General features: G+C 38.8%; 1 protein-coding gene across 4 annotated transcripts in view; it reads right to left on the reverse strand.

Annotated features, from left to right (window-relative positions):
• The window catches only part of LOC103465716 (transcription factor SOX-6-like), a 154,491-nt gene that overhangs the window by 137,257 nt on the left and 3,131 nt on the right, over positions 1 to 14,103 (reverse strand). For 3 of the 4 annotated variants that reach the window (XM_008410809.2, XM_008410806.2, XM_008410808.2), the window contains exon 1: positions 9,566 to 10,044. The gene's annotated coding sequence lies outside the window, so the exon portion shown is untranslated. Of the gene's footprint in view, positions 1 to 9,565; positions 10,045 to 14,103 lie in introns of those variants that run through there. The other variant, XM_008410807.2, reaches the window with a different exon arrangement.

Consider the following 14,103-nt stretch of genomic DNA (forward strand, 5'->3'; position numbering starts at 1 on the left):
GTATTTGCCTCCGCTGAAGATTATAATCCTTGTACACATTAGATACAATCTTTTTCAATGATAGAATCACACCCTTCATCAATTCTAGGATTTTACGTAACAAAAATAACCAAAAAATGGGCTGTAGCTCAGGGCGCCAAGTTTTGGGGGACCCTAAAAAACGGTTTTAATATTTTTGTATGTTTTACAAACACTGCACTTTATATTGAAGTCATGGAATCAATTTTAAATATTGTTGATTTTTTAAAATTAATTTAATCTACACTCACATTAAAAAATTTGCATCTTTTTGGGACCAACATTGAGCCGTCTGCCAGACGTTTTAGGGTGTTTTCGCACTTAGCTTAGCGGTTCGCTTTCACACTGTTTTGTGTCAAACACATCAAACCCTTTTAACTGCCTGTTCACCTGTGATGGCGCTGCACCAAGAACCACTGAAGGAAACGCCATGAAACCTGAAGAAGGCAACTTCCCTCTTTACGAAATGTAAACTAAGTTGGAGAATCGTCAGATTTTAGCGATTGTAGAATTTCTGTTTTTTCTTTGGCAAAAGGCCAAAAGCCATTTCTCCCGCTAGCAGTAAACATGCATGTTTGTTTTGGTTGTATTTACCCAGAATTCTCTGCACTATATATTGGAACAGTCTCCGGTTTGCTTGACACTGAAATATGCATTTGAATCGCACCAGAGTTCACTACAACAGAATCGAGAGCTAGGTTTGTAGGAGGACCTGCGTTCGATTACGAGTTCACACCTCCCCAAACGAACYAGACCTGCTAGGCAAACAAAGTGAAATTTTATTAAAGTGGAATAAACCTTACACCAACCATCCATCAATTCATACCTGCTAATGTGATAATTTGGGAAAAAATAATTTAAAAAAAGAAATTTCCTCTTTGATAGGGCACCAAAACTCGCTTCAGCCCAGGGGTCCTTATTCTTCCAGATCCGGCCCTGCATGGAATGTAAAGGACACACACCAGAGCCAGAATTCTGCTCTTTTAGATTAAATAAAGCAAAGAAGTAATAGATCAGATTTGCATGTGTAAGCAGTGATGAGTAGGAATTTATCAAGGTAGTCGCTTCTAAATTCAACATTTGAAAATTAAAGAAGAATCTGATTTTTTTTTTTTTCCCAAAACACTTCATGCGTTTGGTGAAAAAAAAAGGTGAAATTATGATAAAATTAACTATTTACACAGATAGAAATGTCATTATTCTTTATCATTKAGAGGAACTGATTGCATTTTTAAAATCTGTTGAGTAAATATAATTTTTTTATACATTTATGTCTGCTATAAATGGGTTTTTTTTCTTTGAAAATTACAAAATAATAGAGAAAATGAGCTAAATTATATTTCCACAGTTTTAAGTGCTATATGAGAAATTAATCAGCGTTTAGAAATGTCATCCAGTGTTTCTCCATCGCATTTTCACTTCCAATACACAAAGGAATTATTTAAAATATTTAGCACAAACACAGATCCCTTCTTTGTTTTTTGCAAAAAAAATGTATCTTTGTCTAAAGACGCTTAAACCAAATTAGAGGAATTTATCTCTCAGAACTGCCTTAAGCTTACGCAACTTTTTTTTWATTTGTCCTGCTACTTCAGTTATTGGGTTAGTTTCTCCGGCACCAAACAGGAGAAACCAACCCGGATCTCTGCGCTGTGCGTCGGTGCAGAGCAAGAGGAGTTTTTCTGCTCTGAGCTGCAGGATCTTTTTTGTGCCAAGTGAAAATCTAATGGAGTACAAAACCGGCATTGCAAACAAACGATTCCAGATTATTGCAAAATTAGAAAATAAAACGAATGGGTTTGTGATAAATGCAGACTTGAACTACTTTTGATTTTCCTCTGATTTTAAAATGCACAGATGGAGTCCGTATGAACAGTCCAACGCTGCGGCGCTCTGGTTCTTTCAGATAGTTTAGCAGATATGAAACAAACCGACTATTTATGTGGAGATTATTTTACTTCTGAAGTTGAATCTGGGAACAAAATCAAGCCCAATTTCATGGAATACTAGAAAATGTTGTGTTATCTTTTTTCCACCTTCAGCCAAATGGTAACGCTGCAGACGCCTATTATCTTTGATTCCACAGGTGGTCAGCCTCTTCTATTTCACTCATCTTCCCTTCCTTTAGAAGAAAAACAAATTTGGCAATTCAGAAACATTCCAGCTTCTGAAAAACGCGACCGATCATGGTGTGAAAAGTAAAAGGGCTCCTGTTATCGTTTCTGTGACGGTAACTGTGTTTTGAAACAGCAGATAGCAAACAGAGAACAGCATGGTAGCCTGACTAATCAAGCTGCTAATATTAGCCTGTTAGCAGGGATGGACATAGAAACTAGGAGGTACTAGATCACCCGCTCCTTTGTCCTGTGGACAAAAACAGAGCCCTTCTGAAATCTTTTTTTTTTTTTTTTCCACCTTCTGAAATCTTTTTTTTGTTTGTTTTTTTCCACAGTAGCTGTGTTTCCATTGACCAAATGATTGCGTAATTTAACATTTCAAAAATAAATTTGATTAATGGAAACAAAGCGATTCTGAAATTGGATGAGGTGTTTGTTTTGCTTGTATCAAAATTGGTTTATTTCACAAAACTCAATGGAAACACTTTTTTTACAAGTCAAGTCACGTGTGATCAACAACCAGATGTTGCCGCTGGCGCAAATCACGAAGAAGACGACGACAGGAAGTAGCTGGAGGATGATACGAGTCAGGTTTTCCAATGACTTATTGCGTGAACAAACTTATTCACGTGTGATTTTAATTACGTTTGTTATTTAATGGAGACACTGCAATTGTGAAATTGTGTTTTTTCGACAATAGATAATAAATATTGACAAAGTTTTGCACACATTTGTAATGTACACAAAAGCAGTGTGTGGCCAAATCTAGTATTTCTAGACTTAGAAATCTAGATTACCAGTCCTCCACATATTTGTAATTTTCCTCAGCATCATTTTTCTCATTTCTTAAGGGTTTGTAGTTAATCTCATTAATCTTAATTCTCAAAGAATAATTTCTGCCATATTACATCATCTACAAGCATAAGTATAGACAATTATTTAAATGTCCATATTCTGTGCTGTTGCATTGCTATATTTCACGCGACTACATCAGCCATGTGCCAAACAAGGTGCCCTTTAATTCCACATGAGCACCTGGCCCCCAAAATGTCTGTGTACGCCCCTGCCTGTTATTTTTGTCTTACTCTATATTCTCCTCTTAAAAACTCCAACTAAATTCTTAATTCTACATTTCTGCAAACGTCGCTACAACAAAATAATAATAAATTCTATATACAGTAGGAATGCACTGATCAATTTTTTTTCAATTCCTGTATTGATATAAATATTTGAGGTTCAGTATCGGCCGATATTGATCTGATACAGAAAAACAACTGAACTGACAAAACATTTCTTTTTTTTTTTAAACACGGGCATAAATGCACTGAATGGCACATTTATTTGATAACTCTGCACTGTGTGCTGTATTTAAGTTCAACAGACTTAAGTACACTAAGAGCTTCACAAGCTCAGTCAAACATGTAAAAACAACTTTCATTTGTTCAGTCAGTGCAGTTAGGAGTAGAACAGCCAATGAAAAATAAATATTAAAGAAACTGGAACTTAAAAAAAAGGTTTGGTCAAACATGTTAAAAATAAACTGCAACAAAGCTTCTTTCAAATGGTTCAGAAAGGGCAATTAGGAATTCTAAATATAAAAGTTAGAAATAATAAAGCATGACGTCACTCAGAGCGCAAAGCATAGAATTAGACTGACTAGATCTGCCCCTATGGATCGGCCACATCGTCATCGACGATGTCTGATATAGAATGTTTTTTCAATATCTGGACCGATACATATATTAATATCAGATTTATAATATATCTCTAATATATAGCACTGTTTTGATTGTTTTTTTTGTTTTTGTTTTTTTATAAGTTTAATCAAAATGTTTCAGGAGATCCTGTTTGTTTTAAATTTTGCATGGATGGCGTGAAAACCAGCCGATTTTACTCACGGTTCTCAAATTTTGCTGTTAGCTGATGTCAATGCATTTACTGCACACACACACACACACACACACGCACGCACACACACACACACACACACACACACACACACACACACGCACACTCCTTTACCCAAGGAAGAGAGTGAGTAAGGTCAGAGGTGAAAGACAGACAAACAAGTGTGAGAAAAGCGAGGAACTCCAAAGCGTTTCATTCTTTGGACTCGGACAGTGGGAAGGAGGCAGGTGCTGCAGAAATCAATTCACAACCAAAACACACTAAAATAAAAAGAGAAGAAGTGTGGGGGAAGAGACGGGTTTTGGGGCCTAAATGTGTCTTTTTTTCCCCTCCACCCTGGAAGGAAAATAAGGAATCCTTTCTCAGCTGTGGGACACGGAGCAGCGTGTCCGCGCAGAGGGACGTCACGCGTTCCTCTGTCGACGGAGAAAACACAAAAGATGTGAAAGTCCTCACACACACCTACGATGGCTTTCGTGGTTGGAAAAAAAAAACTGACGGGGGTATCCGCCAGCGCGCTCCGAGCGCTCGTTCTCYGGGGGCCCCCCGAGCCTTCTTCTTCTTCAGCAGCAGCACTGCAATTTGGGTGTGCCGTTGGGGCCGGAGATAAGTATAGGCTGACTAATATGCACTTAGGATCCCGGGGAAGAAATACTTATGGCTAAATGTTTAATTTGTGTTTGTACAACACATGTCCAATTTCAGAGAGGGGTGGGGTGTTTGTCGCGGGGAGGGAGAGTGGTGGGCCCGGTGTCTCTCTCAAAGAGCCCCGACAACAAATAATTAAGGCTCTCCGGATTGGGGCCACAGGCTTAAAGCGATGAAGTTGAATGACATCTTCGGCAAAAAAAAGGAAGAAAAAAACATCTGGAAACGCTTAAACCTGCAACACGGTGCGTCTCTGGATGGAGGGAGGAGAAATAAAACGACTAAAACGACTCATCGAGTCAGGTACCGTCTACATCGCGTCGATACGGGGGGCGGAGGAGGGATGAAGGGCGGTCTCTCACTCTTCGTCCCCGACCGCAACCCGAGAGCTGCTCTGCGTTCCAACGAATCATTCCGGCCAAATGAAATCCGTTCAGAAAAAAAAAAACAAACAAAAAAAGACGACACTTTTTTGTTGGTTTTGTTTTTTCACGCCAGAGCAAATGAATCCCGTTCCTGAACATTTCTGGCCGTTTTAAAGATGGATCCATGTGTGTTTCAAGGCTGTCATAAAGGGAGATCATGAGTCTGAAAATGCAGTGAAAAATCAGACAAATGTTTTTAGAAATGACCTTTTGGTGAAACGAAGGCCTGGAGACTGAGATGTCATCTTCAACTGAGACGGACAGTTTGAAAGGATTTTAATACAAAAAGGAAACTAAGTAAATCATTAAGACCTTAGAAACATTTGAAAATAACAAATCAGTCATTTTAATGTCAAATCTCTTCAAAATGTTTTTTGTTTTTTTTCTATCCGCATTTGAGCATTTGATAACTTATTGAGCTTCACAAGTCCCATATGAATCCCCTTGTGGAAACTTTCTGGATGCATCCCTCTGGTGAAGCAGGAAGACATTTTTTATGATTCATTTATGTTTAGACTGAAAGTGACGTATCTTTGAAAATGAGATATCATTTGGAAATATGGAAAACAAGTTACTTATACTCATATTGAGTTGTATAAACTCAAACGTTTTAACCCTGAAGCCTTAAAAAAAGAAATAAAGTGGATTTTGGTTCTTCAATATGAAATATATCTGCAGTCACATTCAATTAGTTAGACGTTCCCTTTAAAAGCCCTTCAGCAGGTATTAAACATACTTTTTATTAAGATCATACTTCTGTGTATACAAATCGTTTCTTTTAATTGGTTGATGATTTTAAAAGTCATATTTTCATTGACTGTAAATAGAAAATCGTCATAATTAATAATGATAGAGTCTTTCAGACATCCATCTATCTTGAGTTAATCTATATAATGTGCTTCAATTAGTGATAATGTTTCTGGAATAAATTAACTTTTGAGTAATATTTGATTTGATGCAGTCAGTTATTATTTATCAATTGACACAATTGATTGAACGAGATTCTTATTATTAAGTCATAATAAATAAATAAATTTGTACACCAGTGAACTTTTGTGTAAATCATATTTAAAAGTCTCCTATTTATAGATAAAGAAATCCTCCTTATAGGACGGATCTGGCCATCACCTTTTATCATCACGTTTATCATATCGCTCATTACTTATCGTGATCAATTTCTTATAAGATCATTTTTCATTTACCACTTTTGCAATAAATTCAAATTAATAATCTTCAAATCCCCCCAAAACTGTCTGCATTGTTATTTTTTACAATTTTCTCCACCGTTTGCTCAGTGAAAGCATCAATACATATTATTAAATTTAAAAATTATGATTAAATTCAGTGACTGTGTGCAGTTTAATAGTGACACAAATCACTTCTTTGGGTGACACCCCTGTCCTAAAGAAACATATTATTAGTATTTGAGTGTCTATGATTGCTGTTCAGAGAAGTAAAAAAAAATTGTTATCGCTATCACAAGAATACCACAAAATATCATAATAAACCGTTATGTATAAGGTCCCAAACAGCACTGGATTCAGGACAGTAAGGGCCCCCGGCAGGAGCCAGTTTTTCTGCCCTATCTCAGAAAAAAATTATAATAAAAAAAATAATCTTTTACTAATGCAGAGTACAGATGATCAGGTTGGCCTTAGACAACTGTAGGTACAAATTAGTGGACGGTTAGTTTACAATGTTTATATATTAGTTAAAAAATATATCATTTTCAAATATTTGAGTATAGCTTATTAATAAAATGGCATTTTAAATTAATTTTTACAAATTATTAAAAGAAATTAAAAAAAGATCCCATGACTTTAACATGAGGTGCAATGTTTGTAAACACACACACACACAAAATATTTTTGCGTTGCCCCCCAAATACTTGCCGCCCTGGGCTACCGCCCGTCATAAGCCTTTTCTAAAGTCAGGCTCAGGTCACGACTCAGTTCTGGATCGTTTTGTGTTGAACTCCTGCAAAGGCGCTCTGGAGGAGCTGCAGGGGCCCCCCAGCTGGAGGCCCCTGACGTATGTTCAAAAGCCTTTCAATGGACCACACAGGCCTGATCACTTGTTGCTTCCCACAGAGGAGGAAGAAGAGTGGTGGTGGCGCTGGAGGCAGTAAAGGGGCAGATGGGGGTGGTGGTGGGTGGGGGGGCAGCAGGTCTCCCCCCTCGGAACAATGTGCTGAATCGGCAGCCTATATATAAGTCTGCCATTTGGACGCTCTAATGCCACTTTACCTTATGAGGGAAGTTCAGCCTGCAGCACCTGCTGCAAACAAAATGCCATAGGAGAGCGGGCCAGATTGTTTTTCACAGACACTCTCACTCTCCTCCACCCTCCCACTCTCAGTGGGAGGGTGGAGGAGGGTGGGTGTGTATAAATTGTTCTACCAGAGTCCAAACAATTAAACAACTTGTTGGGAATGGTGATTTACTGCGACAGCGAGGGGGCAGGCCTGAACAGGGCAGCAGTAGGGAGGAGGAGGAGGAGGAGGTGGTGGTGAGGGGTGGGGGGGGCAATTACAAGTCTGAAAAGAAGAAGAGAAAAAAAGGGGGGTAGAGGGTGGTTTGATGCGCACGAAATGAAAAGAAAAGAAAGGATGAGCTGGAAGCATTCAGCGGGTAAATCCTGGGAAATGGAGCATTCTCACCCAACTTCCACAAGTGATTAAAACCGCCGGGATGAGGAGTCAGTGACACGGCTGTTCGGACCTGCGTTTTGGGTTTTTTGTTTTTTTTAAAAACTCATTGTTGTCTTTCAGGCGTGAGCTCCCTCTCTCTTGCTCCTTCTCCCTCTTTCGCTCTGTTACTCTGAAAGCTTCTTATCTGCGGGCGGCCAGAGGCTTATCTCGGAGGTGTAGCGCCTCCGAACACGGGGAACACCCTCCAAGTGCCTTTATCGCGCATTTTCCACCACCACGCMGTGCGCCTTGTCCTCCCATACCCCCCCACCCCCCACACCGTCCTGTCCCGTCATCCTTACAGTGAACTCCAGGGGCCAAAGCCTCTTCCTCCTCCTCCTCTTTGTCCTCCTCACGGGAGCCGGGCTGAAAGCCGGACGATCATAGGATTAGAAGCTCAAGTTCAAACTGTCGGATTTCAGCCATGAACACCCATTGTGGGGTTTTTTTGTGGTTTTTTGTTTGTTTGTTTTTTTTTCTGATCACCTCAAGAATTAAAACTGAAAAAAATTTAAACTGAGAGACGATAAAAAACGCGCGGGGTCAAACCTGCGTGACCTCCCGCAAGATGGAAGCCTTCGTTTCGTTTCTCTCTGGGTATTCCAGATGATTTAGAAAGTTTTTATAAAGCAAGGATAAGAATACGTATACATGACATACTGAAATAATTAAGTACAAACACACACTCTAGCTTAAATTCATTCAAGCTGAATTTCACTGTGTCAGTTTCACAGATGTCAGATTTTATATCTTCATAAACCGTTCTTTTTGTGTTTTTACCCCAAACTATAATTGTTTGTTTTTTTTTAGAAATTTTAATTAGTTTCTAAAATGTTAAAATAAGCTGCTGCTGTATAGGGTGTGACGTTTGATTTTTAATGTATCGTTAAGGAGATTTTTCTTGAGTTTTGTGCCCAAAGTGACTAGAATCAGTCTGAGCTTGTGCCAAAAGAAGAAGTCCTAAAAACTAAATTAATGCAAATCTGATCTTTAGTTATTTTTGTAATAACAATAATAATAACAATGACAATAAGTCACAGCAGATGAAATCTTCCCCCCCCCCTGCAACAAATGTGATGGAATTTAGACAGCACAGCAGCGCATTTATTTCTGCTCCTCATAAATAACAAGCAAAAATAAAATAAAATAAAATACATACAATAAAATAAAATGAAAAAACTAAAGGGTTTGTTGGTGTTTGCAGTCGTAGTTAAGGTTGAAAATGAACTCTCCAGCTGCCAACCTTTAATTCGGGCTGCTGTTCGGTTAGTTTCTGCTCATATCTGTGCGGTTTGGATCCTGCTTTTATTATACGATTGTTTCTGTTTTAAGAGTTCGCAGACTGGAATGAAAAGTCACGCAAATGAACAGCCTTCTGTTTTTAATACTAATGTTATTCTTTTTTTAAAAAAGGAGGACGCGTTTTAAAACTGTTAATCATGAGACCTTTTCTTTTACGACGAATTCCTGGCAGAAAAGTTTTAATAGTTGAAGTAAACTGATAAAAACTGCGGTCTCGTGCCTAAAGTGAAACTTTTGAGTCGCTTTGCTTTTCCCCCCCCCCACCATATTTTTTTTCTTATTTTTGTGCAGGGTATTGTTGAAAACAACCTCTGCGTTTTTCAAGCAGCGCCATGCACCCTGAATTTGCAGCTGTCATCGCTGTTTTTATTTATTTCTTCTTCTTCTTTTCTAAAACAAAACCGAGCAGCGGCGGTTCTGAGCAACGGGTCAGGACCGGACAGGACGCCTCTTCTTACCTGGACTCACTTCTTCTTCCACATGCGCCGCGCCGCGCCGCGCACACTCTCGCGAAATGAGAGAGAAGAAACAAAAACAAAACTTCGGAGGACTCGTCAGCGTGGGTTGAAGATGATGATGATGATGATGATGATGACGAACCGGCGGGCAGGAGAAGCAGCAAGTGGCGGGGAGTTCAGTTCGGGCTGCCTTCTGATCCCGGGCGTAAAGTCACCATCTCTGGACTTTTGGTGTAAACTCCCTCCGTTTGCGCTGCGCCGAGGAGGAGAGAAGAGAAGAGAAGAGAAGAAGAGTGCGGTGTCAAGGAGAGTTTCTGCGTCGCTGTCAGGAGTGACGCCCCGCCCCGGGAGCTGCCAGGTTTTTTAATTTACACAGTGACAATAATAATAATAATAATAATAATAATAATAGTAATTTTAAAAAAATAAAGAAGAGTATTTATGGGGTTATTTCCCGTCCGGCACTATGTGGAGGCTTCAGTGAGAGTGCAGGGCACTGTCGGGCAAAGAGGCAGCGGCAGGATAACCCCTCCTCTCCCTCCCACTTTCTCGCTCCCTTCCTTTCTCGCACCCTCTCTCACTTCATCCAGACCTGCCCGTTACTTTCACGGTCTTCCAAGAAATTTACCTGCAACTGCAGACAACAGTGGGAGTCGGTGGTTTTCTCCCGCCTGGACCGCTCTATTATTATTTCTTTACATGTCTTCTTCTTCTTCTAGAGATTCAGCGTGTGGCTGCGTGTAACAAGCCCTACGTGTGTCCATCGTTTTGTCTTAAAGCTCACAAAATAATATATTTTATTATTATTATCATTATTATTTTCTCGAGAATAAAAAAGCTTTTTAAAAAAAAAAAAAATGAAGAAATTACGCCATTATGTTCCGCCTGTTTAATTTACGGAGTAATTGATGTCGAAAACCGTCTCATTACTGATCACTTACAATAAGAACAGAACAGTTTTAAAAATCCAAATCGGGATTCAGTTTAGTCCACAAAAAATAACATAAGTAATAAAAACTCATCATCCCGATTATGTTTGGACACTTGTTGTTTTTCAGTCTGTCACACACAAAAAGAAGCATATAATGAAGATAGGTTGGTGACATGAAAATCGACCAGAAATACGTTTTAAGCGCTGGAACAAAGCTCAGATGAACTTCTCGCGCTGCTGAAATTAAGTTTGAGCGTCCTGTCAGCGGCACGAGCGTCAGCTGCTCCTTAGCTATTAGATTTACTCTGGCGCCACCTTTCGCCAGGTTTTAGTCGTGCAGGGATAAAACATCACATCTTCAACGGTTACTTCAGAAGATGTACTTATTAAGCTTGACAGCTCAAATGAACGTACTGTAGTGAATTTGTGAAATTCCAAGTGCTGAGCTCATTTAGCTTGCCTGATTCGTCACCCCATGTTAAAAAGAAGCTAAATGTTTTAGCTAAAACATTAGTTTCATAAACAAATCATAAACTTGATTATGATTAAAGCATCAAAAATATTTGAAATGGTAAAAGAAAACAAGAAACGATTTAAGATTACAACAAGGTGGTGTGTGAACCGCTTGTTATTTCAAAGTTAAGAAGCTRAACTTGCTAGCACGTTTGACGTTAGCATTAGCCTTACTGTATTATAATTACATCTGCTTAGCCTGCGCAGATAGGGGGAAAATGTTTGCGCTGTTTGTCCTATTAAGACATAAAAACAGGTCAAATGAAGCTCAAGGAGACGTCACTAATCCACGAATCTGATCATTTTGTCATGTTCAACCATGTTAAATAAAGTGCATGATAGTTGAAGACAAAACAATACAGATGTAGCGAGTGAAAAACCTACACTTTTACTGAATGATTTATAAAACCATTTCCAGATCATTCTGTCATCATTTTACAGTCCAGATTGAGCTCTGCAGCGTCTACCAGGTCATCTCTGTAGTCACATGTGGGGAAACTACAAAAAAATAAACTAAGACATAAAAGTTACTTCTAGTGACTTAAGATTCCTTTAAAAAAATAAATGAATAAATGAAATAAAAACTGAACAGTGGGCAATATTTTAGGCAATTGTTGTACACTTCATTTCAACACACTTCTGATCTGGATAAGTGTCTCATCAATTCGATCTGTTCGTTCAAAGTTAGCAACTCTGCACTATCCAGTTTCTCGGAAAATAGTGGCAGTTTCTTGTCCTGCTGCACATAAATAACAGGGGTGTGCCGTACAGTTTCTGTAGCTACTGAAGATGTTGACGCTCCGATCCCGCTGCTGTTAAAGCCGCCAGCTGGCCTTCCAGATCCTTTATTCGCTGCGACATGGCCTGCTTATCGAGCTCATCCCCGGCTCCAGCGCCACTGGATACGTTCATGTTGATGCCTCTTGTCAATAGCGGAAACTCTCACCTTTACAACTTAAACCATACAATAATAAATTAAAAGAAATAAAGGTCATTTCCCATACTTGTTCGGCAAACAACGCCAAATGTTACGACTTTCCCAAGCCGAAGGGTAACAACAGCCAGAATAAAGTTTACCATATTTATTGTTACATAAATAAGGGGATTTCTCGTTAACTTTATCCATTCATTGTCAATCCGATAACATTCGACCCGAATTCAAACACCACTTCAGGCGGACAAACCTGCGTAAAACACTACAGTTGTTCAAACTTATAAGGCACTCGATTCACTGCAGAATGATTTACATGCAATCCAAACTCAAGATCACACTCCAAACAGGATCAAGTCTCAGATATCAGACATTTAAGATTAACAGCAACATGGAAGGTATTCAGGGAAGTGACCCAAAGACATACAAACACAAAATAAATGGAAAATTGTTAACCCGCATTCCCACGACAGGGCATGCAATTCTTGGCAAGCATGCGTTTCTCGGCATAAGGCAGAGGTTCCCAAACTGTGGGGCGCGCCACCTGGGGGGGCGTCGTGCCATTGCAGGGGCGGGAAGCAGTCTGGATGAAAAAGAAAAACAAAAAAACATGAACGCTGGGTTTTTACCTTAGAATGGTCAAGTCTCTGTTATTCCTCTGTCAATTTGATACAGTAGGGGCTTCCACACTTCCCATATCTGTGTCCTCTGTCACTTTTATCAGCAGTTAAAACTGTTTAATCCGTTGTTAACATGTGGTAATCTGTTTTTCCGAGCCGCCTTTAAACGCAACATGAGCGCTACTACGCTGGGTTTACACCTGTGCGGCAGTGAAGGAGACCTGCTGCTGCTGTGCAGAGCTGCACATGTGTGTTATAATCATGGCAGCAAACCAGCAAAACGCAAATAACTTTTCACAGTTTTCCCCCCAAACTAACAGACTGTTTAGTAAATCTGTTTGATGCAGATAAAGTTAGCTAAAAGATGACTAGCTAGCTAATATCAATACATCACCTCAAGCTTGTTAACAAGTAGCTTATAGGCTAAGTTGTTGTCTATGTTCAGCTACATAGATTCATTTTGCCCCCCCAAAAAGTCACCCCCCCCACCCCCCCCTCAAAAACACATAGTTCAACCACACAGCTATTTGGGGGGGCAGAAAATGATTGGAAACCACTGGGGGGGCGCAGGACAAAAAGTTCGGGAACCACTGACATAAGGTAAGGTCATCTTATTTATATAGCACATTTTCAGCAACAAGGCAATTCAAAGTGCTTTACATGAGTTAAAAGGAAATACAAACAAAATAACAACTCATTAAAAAATAACAACTCAAGAGGAAAGAAAACTAATCTAACGTTCTAAAGTATGTAAACTAAGTGCTCCTTTTCTGTTCAGGTTGCTAAGTATCTAAATCCATTTCTAAATAGTGAGTACTCTACAGTTTCTGATAAAATAAGCTAAAGAGTGACTGATCTAATTCCTTTTCTGGGTTAAAGTGAGTACTCCACAATTCTAAGTTTGTTCTAAATCATTTTCTGGGTTAAAAGTAATATAAACTAAGCAGTGACTGTTCCTGTTAAGTATTTCTGGATTCCAAGTTTGTAGTTGGGTCATTGACGTGTAAGGATTTCCACCAAGCTAAATTAAAAATGTCAAAAATATTTATATCCATTGCAATTACTAGAATATTTGAAATGTTGTGCATACAGAAATCATAATTTCACATTCAAATTAGACCTTTTCAGGGGTTTTTCATCAATATGATTTGGCTGTGGTCTTAAAAAATGTCATGTGGTGCGACCATGATTTATCTAAAAATAAGGTATTTTCCATGATGTACTTTAGTAAAAGTACATCAACAAGTTATAAAACAACTTATAACTTGTTTTTATAAGTTTCCATTTATTTAAGGTGTTTAGAAACAAAGTTTTTACATTTCTTTTTATTTTTCTGGCAATTATGACAGTTTCCAACCCAAAAAAACCTGTCAAATTCCATTTGTAATTGATTTGACCACTATTTTTCTTCACCATTTCATCAAAATGTGTTAAAATAATAAATAAGTACCAGTCACTTAAGGATACTGTATTAGTGGTTAATATTTATGCTCCAGATACTAGATATTCTATTTTGAATTCAATAAATTAGTTTTTTTAATCG

The sequence above is a fragment of the Poecilia reticulata genome, linkage group LG6, assembly GCF_000633615.1.
Source record: "Poecilia reticulata strain Guanapo linkage group LG6, Guppy_female_1.0+MT, whole genome shotgun sequence".
Classification (NCBI taxonomy): Eukaryota; Metazoa; Chordata; class Actinopteri; order Cyprinodontiformes; family Poeciliidae; genus Poecilia; species Poecilia reticulata.